General features: G+C 43.6%; 1 protein-coding gene across 3 annotated transcripts in view; it reads left to right on the forward strand.

Moving 5' to 3' along the window:
* The window catches only part of SNAP47 (synaptosome associated protein 47), a 76,554-nt gene that overhangs the window by 49,506 nt on the left and 13,724 nt on the right, over positions 1–13,324 (forward strand). Inside the window, exon 5 of one of the 3 annotated variants that reach the window (XR_011464745.1) lies at positions 3,946–4,174. The exons of the other annotated variants lie outside the window; for them this stretch is intronic. The gene's annotated coding sequence lies outside the window, so the exon portion shown is untranslated. The remainder of the gene's footprint in view (positions 1–3,945; positions 4,175–13,324) is intronic. 3 annotated transcript variants of the gene reach the window in all.

The following is a 13,324-nucleotide window of genomic DNA, read 5'->3' on the forward strand; positions in this document are numbered from 1 at the left end:
TGGTGGCCATGTAGTTTGAGAGGGTCCTTCCAATTTCAAATAAACAATCTCTGCCATCATGTCCAGTGTGCCCTTCCCCTAAAAGCTAGATGGGTAGAATGGGAGAGATCGGGATGGATGCACCAACAGCTAAGAGTAGAAGATTCCTCAGTAACCACCGAGGTCGCCATTCTTCCCCCCAAAGCTTGTGTCTATGTGGTTGGTCCTGACTGTCATCAACAAGTCTCAGTGAGCCGTGTGGCGTCCGTGCTGGGAACAGCAGATGCCATGGTCATGAATCAGGACGCTGGCTTTGGGGCAGAGGACGTGGTGATCCCTGAGCGGTTGGGCTGGCAGGACCTACCCACAGGAGGGGCGGGCCTTTGTGCTAGTTAGCTGTCTCATTCTCCTTCCCTGCAGGGAGAACGTAGTTTCATACGAGGTTGTCTTCTTGAGGTAAAACACATGTTTCATATTTAGAGAAGAATTTTGAGCTGTGTAGCTGAAGCTCAGGCATAGGTAGGAATGAGTTAAATTTCTAGGGAAAATGAAAATGCAAGAAAATCTCCCTCCATTCATCTGTGGTTTCTGCTGCAGATGCTATTAAAGTCATTACGTGAAAATGGATTTTGGTGACTTAAAGTGCAGTTGGGGTGCTAGAGAGAAGACGCGCCGTGATTTCCTCAGGGGGCAGTGTGCTCAGCGCGCTGTGCCGGCTCCCTCTGTGCTGGGCCTCTGCAGCAGGCGTGTGGGCTACAATTGGGCCCCATCTGCTGCGTAGCTGTGGCTGTCCACCATCCGCTGTGGGAGGGCACGTGGTGGAGGAGGCCGGGAGAGGAATCAGAGTCCCTCAGAGGGGTTTGGCAGAATCCCGTGAATCATTTCCAATGTCTGATGTGCTAACCTTTCCTGCCTCAGAACTCCTGCTCTTTCGTTACTCAATCTGTGGCTCCCTTGTATTTGATACAGCATTTGGAAGTGATAAGACAAAAACGGCATGGTTCTGTCCTCAGGACATTGCAGTTTTATATAAAGTTTCTTCATAACTTCTTCTTCTCCGCTTCTGTGTCCTGTGCTTGTTTTTTCACCCTTCCTCCGTCTCTCACCAAAGAAAGGATCAGAATGGAAAGCTGACTCGGCTCTGGCCTTACGGTTTCTCGGGCTCTTCAGCGTCCCCGGCCGCGGAGCAGCAGTGAGGGGAGACTCGCCCCGGGCGCGTCATCGTTTCCAAGAAGAAGGGCTGCACAGAGTGTGGGTTCATGGCGAGTTTTTAGGTCATAGTTTTGAACTTTCTGTTTGATTATATTTGGGCATTTAGCTTGCCTACTGTATGTGGTATCTTTATAAACAATAAGTGCAAAACACAAAAATTAAAAATGGAGGTGATTCATTCAGTTCAGTCAGAAAGTTGGTTTACTGGAAAACTTAGCTCGTCAGCTGGCATGAGGAGAAGAGTTTATTGAAAAGGCAGTCCTGTGGATGCCTGTGCTGGGGAGAGGACTGAGGGCCAGGCCTTTTGTCTCTGCGTTGATTAGCTGAGCCAAGTTCCACATGTATCTGCACTGGTAATTCACTGGATGGTTCCTGAAATAATTCAAGGCCAGAAAGGATGCTATGGCTCTCTCCTTGCTAACTATCTTAAGAAATTAATGTCCTTTTCTCTCTCTCTTTCTGTATGTTGTGTGTGTGTCTATTTACATTCTTTTTCACATTGTTTTCCATTGTGGTTTATTACAAGACAGTCTTATCTTTTTTTCTTTTTTCTTTCTTCTGTATAGAAATTATAAAATACATTTCGTTTTCAGTAACTCCACCATTCTGGTCTTTTTCCTTGTACTTTTTTCCCAGTTATTTAAATTTGTCCCAATTCATGTCTCCTTTCCTAGTCAGGAAGAAAAAGAATCTCTCATTTCTTGCATAACTGATCTTTAGCCTAAAATAAATGCCTGAATTAGTGGGATTGTATAGCCCTGGCTTCAGTGTATTACTTGTTTTTTTGGAGAAGACAACACATCTGGGTTTCCTTGAATAACTGTCAGGACAAAGTCTGAGATAATGAGTGAGGGGTGGTAATCCATGATGCTTCTCATCAGCTGCGGCAGTAGACTAAACCACACTCCAGAAATGCACATTCTAGAACTGATACTTCTTAGGATGAAGGTGGGAATGGCTAAACTGGTAGGCCTTCAAAAGTAGAAAGGCAGTGGTAATACATTCCACCAGCTATAGGACCGCTGACCAGTGCTGACACCTCTGTTGGGAGTGGGCTCTGTGGAGGGGCCTGGGGACAGGGAGCTGGACGTGTCCACTCAAAGGAGTCTGGATTTTGTCCTGTAAGTAGCTTGGAATCATTGAAGATTTTTAAATAAGGAGAGAGGAGATGATTTCAGGTTTTTACTCATTCTCCTCAGGTTCTCTTGTTATTGTCCTCTGCTGTCTTCTGAATCTTTTTCAGATAGTTCATTTCATTTGTTTAATTACGGGGCACAGTTAGAAAGTTAGTATTTTTATTTATGGCTTTGATACCAGTCTGAATATTAGAAACGAAGTAGGCCGTTTATTTAAATATATGTTACTCTAATTGTGAATTACTAATAAATGTTTCTGACATCATATCCCATGTCATTTCTAAATGTTAAGCCATTAGAAGAGGAAAAGGTAGCTAGCAGCTTTTGTTGTCCACATACGGGGCACATTTCAGTGAAAGGTCACATGGCCTAGGATGAGCCCTGGCTTAGGAACCGGGCATCCCGGCGCTGGTCCCAGCCCTGCCTGTTGTCTCTGTAGTCCTGGGAAGGCTGCTTCGCTCCCCTGGCCCCAGTCTCCACTTCTGAAAAGCAAAGGACTGACTTGTAGTGTGTTCCAATACCTACCATCTAATGCAGAATCTGCCACAGTGAAAGGAAAGCTGAGTTACAGAAAAATGCCATGCCTCACTTATTCATTTTTGGTTTTCCTGTCTGCTCTGTTGGTTAGCTGGGTCACTGGTAACCATGAGCACTGCTTTGACAGACAGACAGACACGTGGTGCCCCCACCGCCTAGCCCAGCCCTGCTGGCTGTGGTTTCATGTGCCTCCCACTGGTGCCCTCTGTAATTGCCTGGGACAACCAGCTCTTCTCCGTAGCAGCCTTCAGAATTCCCAGTATGTTGGGTATGGTCACCATTCTAGCAGAGGCCCTTGTCTGTGACAGTGACTGTTCATGATGAGAGGGCCAGTCCAAGTGCGTGGCTGTGTGTCCTCTGCAGTTGACAGAGAAAGCTGTGTGGGCACGCTGGACCTCCTCCACACAGAAGCTGTGGTGTGAACCTGAGCTGCATGGGGGAGGCACCTGTCCTTCAGGTCCAGATACCCACGCAGATGAATCTTGGGGATGTACTCTGTATTTTCTGTTACCCCTGGGAACTGTGGATAGGAAAGAAGCTGCCAGATAAGGAACTCTAAGATTTTGTGATTCCAGAATGTACCAGCATCTCAGGGAACAAATTCTAGAGCAGCTGCTTGGTGATGCAGAAAGTAGAATGCCAAGGGGCAAGAAACAGATGCTCAGGTATTTCGTTTTGGAGGATGACTTGTTCACCCTTCAGAACATTTTCCTGTGTCCTTGGTCAGCTTTTGAATGAACCTCAAGTCTTAAAATCAAGTGTTTGATTATACTGTTATTGAGTACCTGCCTGTGGAAGGTTTTGTATATTATAACCGTGTTTGTTATTGTGGTAGAATATATAGAATAAAATCTTGTCATTTTAACTATTAAAAATTTTTTTTCTGTATTTTAACTATATAAATAGTATTAATTACATTCAAAAATGTTTTGCAACCATCACCACTAATGGTTTTATTTCCAGAGCTCTCTTATCACCCCAACAGAATCTGTTATAATGAAACAATAACTCCACATTTCACCTCTCTCCAGTTCCTGGTAATGTCTAATCTTCTCTGTTTCTATGAATTTGCCTATTCTAGGACCCTCCAATGGGCTTTCCAAGTGGTGCAGTGGTAAAGAATCCACTTGCCAATGCAGGAGATGCGGGTTCAATCCCTGGGTCGGGAAGATCCCCTGGAGTAGGAAATGGCAACCCACTCCATATTCTTGCCTGGGAAGTCGCATGACAGAGGAGCCTGGCAGGCTATAGTCCATGGGGTCCAGAGTCAGACATGACTGAGCCGCTGAGCGCAAGCACAGGAACCTCCTGTAAGTATTATAGTCCTTTTGTTTCGGGCTTTTTTCACTTAGCTTAATGTTTTCAAGGCTGATCCATCTTGTAGCATGAATCAGTACTTCTTTCCTTTTTTTTAGGTGAATAGTCTTCTGTTGTATGGATAAAACATGCTTTGTGTTATCTGTTCATCGCTGATGGACACTTAGATTATTTCCGGCCTTTGACCACTGTGAATACTGCTGCCACACACATTCATGCACAAGTATTTGAGTCTCTGCTTTCGTTCTTTTGTACATATACTTTAGAGTAGAATTGCTTGGTTGTAGGATAATTTTATGTTTAGCTTTTTAATTAGCTGCCATATTATTTCCTTGTCGGGGTTATTTTCTTAATTTCTTTTTCAGATTCTTCATTGCTGCTGTATAGAAACACAACTGGTTTTTGTGTGTTGATCCTGTAACTTTGCTAACTTTTTAATTAGCTTAGCAGCAGCAGCAGCAGCATTCTTTGAGATAGTCTGTGTACAGGATCATGTCATATGAAAATGGGGCTTCCCAAGTGGTGCAGTGGTAAAGAACCTGCCTGTCAAGGCAAGAGATGCAAGAAATGTGGGTTGGGAGTATCCCCTGGAGTAGAAAATGGCAACCCACTCCAGTCTTCTTGCCTGTAGAGTTCCATGGACAGAGGATACTGGCGGGCCACAGTCCATGCGCTCCCAGAGTCGGACACAGATGAGCACTAGCACAGGTTACCAGTTACACGTGAAAACAGAGATGGTTTTACTTCTTCCTTTTCAGTTTGGGTGCCTTCTATTTCTTTTTCTTGCCTACTTGCTCTGTCTAGGACTTGCAGTGCATAGCAGTACTGTGTAGCAGTGGTGGAAGTAGGCATTCTTGTCTCCTAATTTGCAGACGCTTTCAGTCCTTCCCTATTGAGTTTCCTATTAGCTGGATTTTTCATAAGCGCCTTTGTAAAAAATGTTTTTAAGTTTTTACTTTATTACAGGCTCTTCTATTTCCAATCATTACATATGTTCTCAATAATTCATGTATCTCCTATATTATACTCCATTTGTATTTCATTATGATTTCCATCTGTCATGCCTTCATGTCATATCTACTATTTTTATAAGTTCATTTATATCATTTTTTGAGGGGGGTTCTACATATAATTTTCCACATGGAAAATTCTTAAAGAGATGGGAATACCAGACCACCTTTCCTGCAAAACCTGTATGCAGTTCAAGAAGCAGCAGTTAGAACTGGAAATGGAACAACAGACTGGTTCAAAACAGGGAAATGAATACGTCAAGCCTGTATATTGTCACCCTGCTTATTTAACTTCTGTGCGGAGTGCGTCGTGAGAAATGCCAGGCTGGATAAAGCACAATCTGAAATCAAGATTGCCGGGAGAAATATCAATAACCTCAGATATGCAGATGACAGCACCCTTATGGCAGAAAGCGAAGAAGAACTAAAGAGCCTCTTGATGAAGGTGAAAGAAGGTAGTGAAAAGGCTGGCCTAAAACTCACCATTTAGAAAACGAAGATCATGGCATCTGGTCCCATCACTTCATGGCAAACAGTGGAAACAGTGACAGACGTTATTTTCTTGGGCTCCAAAATCAGTGCAGATGCTGACTGCAGCCATGAAATTAAAAGACACTTGCTCCTTGGAAGAAAAGCTATGACAAACCTAGACAGCATATTAAAAAGCAGAGGCATTGTTTTGCCAACAAAGGTCCGTATGGTCAAAGCTGTGGGTTTTCCGGTAATGTATGAATGTGAGAGTTGGACCATAAAGAAGGCTAAGTGCTGAAGAATTGTTGCTTTTAAACTGTGGTGTTGGAGAAGACTCTTGAGAGTCCCTTGTACTGCAAGATCAAGCTAGTCAATCGTAAAGGAAATCAGTCCTGAATATTCATTAGAAGGACTGATGCTGAAGCTGAAACTCCAGTACTTTGGCCACCTGATGCAAAAAGCTGACTCATTAGAGAAACCCTGATGCTGGGAAAGGTTGAGGGCAGGAAGAGAAGGGAATGACAGGATGAATTGGTTGGATGGTATCACTGACTCGATGGACATGAGTTTGAACAAGCTTAAGGAGATGGTAAAGGACAGGGAAGCCTGGAATGCTGCAGTCCATGGGGTCGCAAAGTCAGACACGACTGAGTGACTGAACAACCACCACCACATATGAACAATATCATATGAAATATCAAAGAAAGATATTTGTCTTTCTTTGTCTGACTTTACTTAGTATAATAATCTCCAGGTTCATTCATGTTGCTGCAAATGGCATTATTTCATTCTTTTCAATGGCTGAGTAATATTCCATTGTGTATATATATGTGTGTGTGTGTGTGTGTGTATGTTCCACATGTTCTTTATTCAGTTCTCTGTCACTGGACATTTAGGTTGCTTCTGTGTCCTGGCTATTGTAAATAGTGCTGCAGTGAACACTGGGGTACATGTATTTTTTGTTTATTTTTAATTGGAGGATTATTGCTTTACAATGTTGTATTGGCCTGTGCCATACAACAGCATGAATCAGGTGTAAGTATACATACATCCCCTTCCTCTTGAGCCTCCCTCCTCCACCCTATCCCAAGCCCCCATCCTTCTAGGTGGTCAGAGAACACTGGCCTGAACTCCCTGTGTCGTACAGCAGCTTCCAACTAGTAATCTGTTTTGTGCATGGTAATGTATGTATTTCAGTGCTACTCTCAATTCATCCAGCTCTCTCCTTCCCCAGCTGTGTGCACACATCTGTTCTCTACATCTGCATATCTATTCCTGCCCTATAGATAGGCTCATCAGCACCATTTCCCTAGATTCCATATATATGTGTTAATATACATTTGTCTTTTTCTGATTTCACTTTGTATAACAGGCTCTAAGTTCATCCACCTCAGTTCAGCTGACTCAGATTCATTCCTTTTAATAGCTGAGGTATTAACGTTCTGTAATATTCAGTTCAGTTCAGTCGCTCAGTCGTGTCCGACTCTTTGCGACCCCATGAATCGCAGCACGCCAGGCCTCCCTGTCCATCACCAGCTCCCGGAGTTCACTCAGACTCCATCGAGTCAGTGATGCCATCCAGCCATCTCATCCTCTGTCGTCCCCTTCTCCTCCTGCCCCCAATCCCTCCCAGCATCAGAGTCTTTTCCAATGAGTCAACTCTTTGCATGAGGTGGCCAAAGTACTGGAGTTTCAGCTTTAGCATCATTCCTTCCAAAGAACACCCAGGACTGATCTCCTTCAGAATGGACTGGTTGGAGCTCTTTGCAGTCCAAGGGACTCTCAGGAATCTTCTCCAACACCACAGTTCAAAAGCATCAATTCTTCGGTGCTCAGCTTTCTTCACACTCCAACTCTCACATCCATACATGACCACTGGCAAAACCATAGCCTTGACTAGACGGACCTTTGTTGGCAAAATAATGTCTCTGCTTTTCAATATGCTGTCTAGGTTGGTCATAACTTTGCTTCCAAGGAGTAAGTGTTTTTTAATTTCATGGCTGCAGTCACCATCTGCAGTGATTTGGAGCCCCAAAAAATAAAGTCTGACACTGTTTTCCACTGTTTCCCCACCTGTTTCCCATGAAGTGATGGGACCAGATATTAATGAGCTGTAATATTAATGCTAATTATTAATATTAACGAGCTGTAATATTCTATTATATATATGTACAACTTAAAAAAAAAACTTTATTTTGTACTGGGGCATAGCCAGCTAACAGTGTTGTGGCAGTCTCAGGTGAACAGTGAAGGGACTCAGACGTACGTGTGCGTGTATCCGTTCTCCCGCAGACTCCCCTGCCCTCCACGCTGCACATCACATGGAGCAGAGTTCCCTGTGCTGTACAGTGGGCCCTTGTTGGATCTGTGTTTTAAATGTGGCAGTGTCTTACCACAGTGTCCTTATCTGTCAGTGGACATCTAGCTTGCTTCCATGCCCTGGCTATTGTAAATAGTGCTATAATGAACACCGGGGTTCATGTGTCTTTCTGAATTGTGGTTTTCTCAGGGTATATGCCCAGTAGTGGGATTGCTGGGTCATATGGAGGCCCACTCTTGCCACTGTTATTCAACATGGTTTTAGAAGGCCTGGCTGTGGCAATCAGAGAAGAAAAAGAAATAAAAGGAATCCAGATTGGAAAAGAAGAAGTAAAACTCTTACTGTTTTCAGATGACATTATACTACACGTAGAAAACCCTAAAGGCACCACCAGAAAATTACTAGAGCTAATCAGTGAATTTAGTAAAATCACAAGATATAAAATTAAAACATAGAAATGCCTTGTGTTCCTGTATACTAACAGTGAAAAATCAGAAAGAGAAATTAAATAATCCTGTGACACCACTGCAACAAAAAGAATAAAACACCTAGCAATAAACGTACCTACGGAGACAGAAGACGTGTATGCAGATAGCTGCAAGACACTTGAAAGAAATCAGAGGCCACACAAACAGAGCGAGAGTGCCGTGCTCCTGGATGAGCGGGGTCAATACTGTCAGCACGACTATACTTCCCAAAGCAATCTACAGACTCAGTGCAATCCTCATCAAATCACCAATGGCATTTTTCACAGAGTTAGAAGTACCAATTTTAGAATTGCATCTTTTAGAATTTTGATTCTTCTCCAGGTATGTGCTCAGGGAGTTGGATTGCCGGATCATATAGTATCTCTGTTTTTAGTTTTTTAAGGAACCTCCAAACTGTTCTCCATAATGGCTATACCAGTTTACATCCCCACCAACGGTGGGGCGGGGGCCGCTTCCTCAGGGGCTCGGCGGTAAAGAATCCGCCTGCCTTATAGAATTAGTTTGGAAGTATTTCCTTCTTTTTTTTTTTTGTAGTGTTTCTTCCTCTGCAGTTTTTTGGCATAGTTTCAGAAGGATAGGTTAGGTTTCTTTTATCATAGAAGGGAGTTCTCTTTTAGTCCTGCTTTTCTAAGGTTTTTATCATGAAAGGATGTTGGGTTTTGTCATTGCTGTTTCTGCATCAGTTGAGTTGATTATATATGTTTTTTCTGTTTGTTCTAACAATATGGTATATTGCATGAATTGATTTTCTAAGTCTGAACCACCCTTGCATTCTGACATAAATTCTACTTGGGTTTAGTTTGCTACTATTTTAGTATGCTGTGCTTTTATTTTCATTTGTCTTAGAGAGTTTACTAATTTGCCTGTTTGACCCATTGGTTGTTAAAGAGTGTTGTAATTCTACATATTTGTAAGTTTTTTATTTTTCCAGATTTCTAGTTTCTTTCCACGGTGAAGGTACTTTCTATTACTTCAGTCTTAAGTTGAGGCTTATTTTGAGGCCTGCCATGGGTCTGTCCTGGAGGATGTTCTGTGTGCCCTGGAGGAGACTGCGGGCTCCACTGATTCGAGTGGAGCACCTCTGTTGGGTGCAGATGGTGTTCAAGTCTTGTGTTTCCTTATTGATTTTCTATCGGGATATCTCATCCATTACCAGCATCTTTTTTAACTTTTGAAAAATAGTTAACTAGTATTAGGTGGTTTTTGGTTCAGGCTGGAAAGTTGGTTTTATGCAGTATTTAAATGTAAAATTGGACTGAATACATGGACACAGTATTGGGGAAGCTTCACGGCCTTGGGCAGCGTACTCTGTCCATCCCATCTGTAGCATAGGGCTGGAGACTAATTCTTGGAAACATAGCTCCTGTGGCCAGCCAGTAAGTGCCTTTGCCAAGTGAGCCGTGTGGCCTTCAGCAGGCTGCACATTTCCCAGATAAAATGCTACTGTCACGTTTTACAAAACAGGGTCCCCTACTTGAGGCTTGCTTTGAAGTGAAGGTGAGGCCGGTACTATATGGAGCAGAATTCTGTTCTGAACAAATTTACCAGTGGGGCCTCAAATGTTTGTGCCCCAGTCAACTCTGAAGAACTTCCAAATTAATGCATTTTCTCTTTATTTCATATCCTGAGATGTCCCCACTGAGGCATTTACTTCCTAATGTAAGATGAACCTTCAGTTTATTGAGCATTTCACTTGGTAGGGGTTCCATTCCTCTCTTAAAAACGTGGTTCTCATCATGGGAAGCTCTCTTTACAGTCTGATAGCAGCTTGGTTCCCAGGACTTCTCTATAGTCCTGTGAGGTGCTTTCCTTGCCCAGGCCGTGAGCTAAAGGGGCCATCTTTGCTGTGGGCCGTTGCGGTGTCTGTAACTGCGCTATTCAGCAGACTTCAAGTGAGGGCTAACAGATCCCTGAAGACTCAGCTCTCAAAGTCTTGTACAGACACAGCCCTGGTGCATAAGGCAGGTTTATGCTCAACTCTCTGTGCTGCGAGAGGGTTATGAAGAGGGGTGCTCCTTAAAAGAGAACCCTTTCCTGCCCCTGTGCATCACAGGTTGCCCTCAGGACCTCAGGGAATGCAGAGAGGGCAGGGCGGGGCACGGGGGTGGCCTGTGAGTGCTGAATGTGACAGATTGTAGACTAGAATATTCTGTACAGCCTCTAGAGCTTTGGTTGAGAGGGAGCCAATTTTTCCCTCTTTGCCTTCTCTACAGCATGTTAATAGTCCCAAATGGTAGAACTGCAGACAGCTTGATTTATCCCAGCTCTGTTCTTAAATGGTTGCTAGTTTCTTACTGCAAGAAAATTCAGTCTTTCAGTGGGTCAGTTTAATAACAAGATCAAGGCAGACAGTCTAGCTAATATTAAACTGACTCTGTTGTTCAGTCGCTAAGCCATTTCTGACTTCTTTGTTGTGATACCCCCTCACCCCATGGACTGGAGGCCACCAGCCTCCTCTGTGTATGGGTTCTCAGGCAGGAATACGGGAGTGGGCTGCCGTTTCCTTCTCCTACTCATTTTAGGTACTTAAATATACTAATAGTCTAAATCCTGGAGTTGTATTGTGAGGTAGAACAAAACACTTTCTTTTTTCAGACTATAAGTGAGGCAACAACTAGCATATTATAGGCTTTGTAGAAACATTAAGGCCATGTCCTTACACAGTGAAAGCACAAGCCTACATGTTCCAGGCTCTACTTACAGCAGAGCTTGGGGCCTCTGATTCCCAGGCTTTCACACCTTGATAGCTGGCGTGAGGCATACGTCTGTTTTGGTAAGGGAGCTTCCTCTACTGGGTGAGCCATTTTTCCATAATTTATTTTCTTTTTTTAATAAACAAAGTGAAAATGGTTGGAAAGCTAAAGGATCTCTGTATCTGCTCTTCTGTTGACCCAGATGGTGTCTGTGCCGCCGTTCTGAGGTCTGTGACATTGCAGAGATGGAGGTCACCGTAGCATGTGGCCGAGCAGAAGGTCTTCCTCTTCCAGAGAAGACAGAAACTTCTGCTCTGTCCTGGGGACCATGTGGTGCCTCCCACTTCCTGCCTGAGTCATCTCTGCTCTCCCACTTCCTGGTTTCTGAGGCTCGTGAGTGAGGCCAGCGTCCTGCCTATGGGGAACCAAGCCTCCTGCTCTGGCTTTGTTGAGTGCCTGGGACTCCTGAGCTGAAGAGCATTGAGCGTTTCTGTGGTGTTTTCCCAAGATGCTGCTCCCAGAGATACTGGCATACATGTTATTTTGTCTTAACTTGAACTTATGTGCACTATATATTTCTTGGGAATTTATCAAAGTTTTTCCTAAAACTCAATGTACTATTAATCACATAATTTCTGTGTTAGGTACAAATGTAGCTGGATGATGGCTGGCTGCTGGGTTTGTTTATTAGTGGAGCAGAGACTTGGGGAAGAGTCCATTTTGACCCTGGTCTTTGAGTCAGAGCCCAGTGAAGGTTCGTCTGAGAGCCCCGTTGATATTCTCCAGAGGCTGGCAACATCGTGCATTGATGACTAGACAGCTTGTCATCCTGGGCCACAGAAGTAACAACTGTTTTAAGGTTTGGCCAGACTTCATATTCTCCATTCTTTCCATCCCATGTTATATGGAATGCACACGATGCCATTTAATTACTTCAATCCCTTTCTTAAAGGAAAAAGACACTGAACCAGTATTCCAGAGGTATTAGTAGTTTGAAGGTTTACTCAGTAATTTTCTTTGCCGATTTGGTAGCTTTAAAGATCTCACTTGTGTTTTGCAGTATTAATTAATTTCAAGTGCAGTTTTGGCAGACCAACCAAGGGTCTCAACAGGCTGCATAGAACGAGTGCTATTTTTAAGACCATCTCAGTGAAACTTTTTCCAAATGAAACTCAACAGGAACCAGCCTTTATTTGGACTCATATACTCGGTAAATGCTCAACTTTTGTAGGCATGTCAGCTGTTCCTGTTCACAAAATAAGTTGTATGTGCCTTTTACTACTGTGTTTATTAAGCATAGACTCAAGAATATAGGTGTTCTTGCTTTTGCCACTGTTTCCTTTTGGAAAAGAGGCGGTTGATTCATCCGCTAGAGAAAGATGGCTGTGGAAGTGTAGGACACACAGCTTCCGTCACACAAAGTGGTCCTTGGTGAGAGTGCTGTCGCCTGGCGATACGGGCCTGGGCTACTGGGCACGTGTGGGTGCTGAGCACTTAAAAAGCAGCTGGTCCAAGTTCTCCAAGTAGCTTGTGAGAACGTCATATAAAAAAAGAATGAATATAAAATCTCTCATTAATGTTTACTGACTTCATGTCTAAATGGGGGGCTTCTCAGGTGGTGCTAGTGGTACAGAATCCACCTGCCAATTGCAGGAGACACCAAGGACACGGGTTCAGTCCCTGGGTTGGGAAGATCCCCTTGAGAAGGAAATGGTAATCCACTCCAGTATTCTTGCCATGAAAATTCCATGGACAGTAAAGTCCGGTTGGCTACAGTCCTTGGGATTGCAGAGTTGGACACAACTGAGCACCCACTCACATGTTTAAATGATAATGTTTTGGGTTATTTGGTTTAAATAAAATATATTATTAAAATTAATTATACTATTTACTTTTTATTAGAAATTTTGAAATTTCGAGTATGGCTCTCCCTAATTGGATATCTTTCCATGGTCGCTCAGGGGTCTCAGAGCTGGTACAGGTTCTAGGATATGTGAATCGACTGCCTATCCCTGGTGAGAGCCCTATTGCCTTTTTTTTGTGATCTCTGAGTCATGGCCGTGACATCTCTTGTCCATGCAGCGGTTGTCAGGGCCACAGTAGGAGCTAGACCCCAGGAACTCAAGCAAGTCAGCCACCCTTCTCAGCTTCATCTGTGAAG

The sequence above is a fragment of the Bos mutus genome, chromosome 7, assembly GCF_027580195.1.
Source record: "Bos mutus isolate GX-2022 chromosome 7, NWIPB_WYAK_1.1, whole genome shotgun sequence".
In the NCBI taxonomy this organism is placed as follows: Eukaryota; Metazoa; Chordata; class Mammalia; order Artiodactyla; family Bovidae; genus Bos; species Bos mutus.